This window comes from Micromys minutus (assembly GCF_963924665.1).
Source record: "Micromys minutus genome assembly, chromosome: 15".
NCBI classification, from domain to species: Eukaryota; Metazoa; Chordata; class Mammalia; order Rodentia; family Muridae; genus Micromys; species Micromys minutus.
The window spans coordinates 48,844,924-48,849,308 of NC_137984.1; the positions used below are offsets into that span (position 1 = coordinate 48,844,924).

The 4,385-nt window shown below is 46.1% G+C and overlaps 1 pseudogene across 1 annotated transcript; it reads left to right on the forward strand.

Annotated features, from left to right (window-relative positions):
• The first annotated feature begins 1,106 nt into the window (after window positions 1-1,106).
• Window positions 1,107-1,460, forward strand: LOC308430388 (large ribosomal subunit protein eL34-like; annotated as a pseudogene). The gene has a single exon. The product of its transcript is annotated as a large ribosomal subunit protein eL34-like (transcript).
• The last annotated feature ends 2,925 nt before the right edge of the window (window positions 1,461-4,385 follow it).

Genomic DNA, 4,385 nt, shown 5'->3' on the forward strand with positions numbered 1-4,385 from the left:
ACAGCTACAGTGTATAAATAAATAAAAATTAATATAAATATATAAAATCTATATAAATAAAATTAATTTTAAAAACTTTTTTAAAAATCTGTTCTGAAAGAACCAAGCTGATTCACCCGTCACAGTCTGTCACTTCCACCACCTTGTCACAAGCCACGTTAGTGTCTAACCACCCGACAATACCTTTCCCCGTGTCTAGGCACATATACATGTATCTACACCATGTACACAGTACAGTACATACCACATGCTACATATCATGAACACACCATACATCACATACTAACTCATAATGCACAACTCACACACACAGCACCAGTGCCATTATCACAAACACTCGAGATAATGAACTACATGTACCACAGTTGCACACCAATTATACCACACATTGCCATAAACACACTACAGGCCATAAGCCCATGGCACATAACACACTTTGCATTGTATACACACCTCATTCATCACACACATACACAGACACACACACACACACACACAGAGAGAGAGAGAGAGTTTATTATCACTTTCATTTGCATTTACTCTTTACTCCTCTTATTCCCTTAGTGATTAGATGCTGTCCGAACTTCCCCCTGGACGTCAGGGAACAGCAGTGTCCTTTTTCACAGTTGCCTGCTCTGTCATTATTTGCCCTCACACAGCTTGTGCTGGGGTGGCTCCTCAGCAGGCCGGCTGCTTTCTGCACAGAATCATAGTTCCCCATTTACCACCAACCACTGGATCTGATGGGGTTTGGAATGAGCTACTCCATCTACAGACTTACTGACAATATTCAAGTCTGAAGCAGCATCTCCAGAAGGGATTCTGGGGCTGGAGAAAGGACTTAATGCATTCTGTGTGGAACTAATAAGGCTTCCTTATGGGTCAGCTGAAGGCAGGAAGATGCTGATGAGCCCTGCCTCCTGAAGAAGAACTTGGCAGAGAACACTTCCCATTTGGTACTCGCTCCCTGACACTTGCTGCTCCCTGGGCAATGGGGAACAGCAAAGACAAGACCTCTTGAAGTTGCCTGGACCTGGACTTGCAGTATTTTCATCAACATAAAGAAGAGGGGGCTCTTCCGGGGATGGTGCTTAGAGGCACTCAAGATGGTCCAGCGTCTGACATACCATCGTAGGCCTTCCTACAATACAGCCTCTAACAAAACAAGGCTGTCTCGAACCCCTGGCAACAGGATTGTTTACCTTTACACCAAGAAGGTTGGGAAAGCACCTAAATCCGCTTGCGGCGTGTGCCCGGGCAGACTGTGAGGGGTTCGTGCTGTGATACCCAAAGTCCTTATGAGATTGTCTAAGACAAAGAAGCACGTCAGCAGAGCCTATGGAGGTCCCATGTGTGCCAAGTGTGTCCTTGACAGGATCAAGCCGGCTTTCCTTACTGAGGAGCAGAAAATCGTTGTCAAAGTGTTGAAGGTACAAGCACAGAGTCAGAAAGCAAAATAAATATGCAGCTTTTTAAAGTAATAAAATCAAGAAAAAAAGAAGAGGGGGGATTGTGATTCGGGGCTCTTTTTACATTTTGTGTGTCTCTGTGTGTGTGTGTGTGTGTGTGTGTGTGTGTGTGTGTGTGCAGCACAGTTACATGCCATGCCCCACACATAGACATGTTCAGGAAATAGTTCTCTCCACCATGTAGGTTCCAGGGATTAATCTTGGGTTATCAGACCCTGCGGCCATCTTGTCAACCCGAGAACTATCTTTGGAAAAACTGTGGGACCCAGATTGAAGTCTTTACTACAACTGCATGCTCACACTCTGACCAGAGCAGGAAATTTGCACAGAAAGGAAGGCCAGAGGGACTCCAAATGTGTCAGCAAGAGTGCCTGGCAAGGATGAGGGAGACCCTGGGTTCAGTCCCCAGTGCAAAGGAGGGAAGAGAAGATGGACAACCAGGAGGGAGTTAGTGACCATGGGAAGACTCCAGAGATAACCTTGTTTAGGATGGGAAAGGAACCAGAGGCCAGCCATCACCCCTACTAAAAGCAAAAAGTTCCTCCCTCAGCCTTGACTTTAGGTCTCTCTTCACCAAGTGGGGGAATGCATCCTAGAGAAGCAGAAGCATCTCCCATAGACACACTTGTTCCCTGGACTTCAGGGAGATGGGAGGGAGGTGAGGGGGTGGAGCAGATAGAGAGACATATCCTGGATCAGATGAATCACCTGCTTCCTGTAAATTCTATTTCTGGAAATGAGGGGGAAACACTGCTCTTACCGGATTGAGAGCCACTGTTCAGTGTACCTCAGACTCTAAATATGAGGGCACGCCCAGGATGGACTGACATCCCTTTTGTAAATGCACTAAATATACAATCACTACTTAATATTACGGAAACTAGTAAAACACCATCAAATTCTGGCAAGCAAATGTATTAGCAAAGTAAATGCTTCCTCCTTGAGATGACAGTAATAAAAGCCAGGTATTAGGAAATGGGCTGAAAGCCAGCCATGGTAGTGCACACCTTTAGTCCCAAGCACTTGAGAGGCAGATGGATCTCTGAGATCAAGGCCAGCCTGGTCTACAAAGCAAGTTTCAAGACAGCTAGTACTAGGCAGGAAAACCCTGTCTCAAAAAAAAAAAAAAAAAAAAAAAAAAAACAAAGAAGAAGAGGAAGAAGAAGAGGAAGAAGCAAGAAGAAGAGGAGGAGGAGGGCTGAGGAGATGACTGAGCACTCGCTACTCTCAGACCAGTGTTTGGTTCCCAGTTTTGGTTCCCTACTTGACAGCTCGCAGACAGTCTAGTTCCAGGAGATTTCATGGCCTCTTCTGATCTCCTCCAGTACATACATGGAGACAAACCACTCATTGTTAGGAGCAGTGAAAACCCGGAATTAGTGAAGTCCTGAGTGAACAGACCCAGCCATATCAAGGATGTGTTACTTTACAGCCGTAGGCTCAGAAAGATGGCCGTCTCCCACGAGGGACCAAGTGCTTATAATGACAGTGTGTTCATAAAACGTCCAGCATGGCTTTCTCCCTCTGGAGAGTTATGGCCCAAAGACTGTCCCCTACAGAGTCTGCTCCTATCGAGGCTAAACCTTCTCCTTGATTCCATTGTAGACCATAGATCCTGCCTCCTGTTTATCTGTATGAGGCAACCTGCTTCTTGTTCTTCCGTATGCAGTAACCCCACCTCTCCGTTCAGCTCTACACAATAAACATGTTAAGCTTCTAGGGTGCTGTGATCTCTCTAACAGAGGTCCCAGTCCACCTGGTCCCAGCTTTCCTGTGTGTCCAGCTGTCTGTTTTTCCTTCCTTCCTTTGCTGTCCCAGTTAGGTTCAAGTCCCTGGAGCCATGCTAGGGTACAGCAACTCATACACATAAGACAAGCTAGAGTTGTATCTAGTGGGTGAACTGCCTACAGTAGAAGCACACGGACCTGAGTCTGGATACCCAGAACATACATAGAAAGCACAAGTGTGATGTATGTGCCTATGATCCTGGGGCTAGGATACAGATAGGCAGAAGGACCCCAGGGCTTGCTGGCCAGAGGTGTAGCCAGTTGATGAGCTCCAAATTTCTTGAGAAACCATGTCTCAAGAGGTAAAGGGAGGAGCAAGAGAAAGCAGATGATACTGACCTCTGACCTACACATATACACACACATGTGTACAAACACACAAGTGTGCATACACACACACACACACACACACACACACACACACACATACGGCTTGCCACATGCTTCTTTGAAAATCTTGTCTTGATTTCTTTGAGAAGCTCACAATTTGTCCCCATCTGGGGAATGAAGTATGAGGGTGATTATCCTTGTTGTTCAAACCACAACTATTGGGGGGGCCTCTAGATAAATCTCTCTGTATGTGGAAGCATCCACGTGGAACAAGCAGGCTTCTGAACACGACACCTCTACAGTGTGGGAATGAACACTTTCTCACCACGCCAGGCCGGACGCCAGGCACGTGCCGTTCAGTCATGGAGCAGGCGGTGACCCCGCTGCATCGCAGACGACATGCCAAGAGCTGGGCATGGCAGAGCGGAGGTGGCAGGCAGGACACCTGCCCTCCTGTTTCAGTGCCAAGTAATCAGTGTTCGGAATCAGCTGTGAGCCACCACAGCAGACGTGTCAAAAGAGCCGTACCTTAGCCTCAGATTATGTGCTGCTCTGTTACAGCTTCTATCTTTCTAACGACACATTTTGCAACTGATGACTAAGAGTTCACCAGTAAGTTGCCAAAAAAGCACATCACAATCGGGAAATTTTAGTGCTTTTGTTATATGCCACGACTAATGAAAGAATTGTTACTGAGAATAAATTGGGAGATAGGTGAATGAATTTTACCATCCATATATACATGCATACACACACACACACACACACACACACATATACATACATACATATATATACA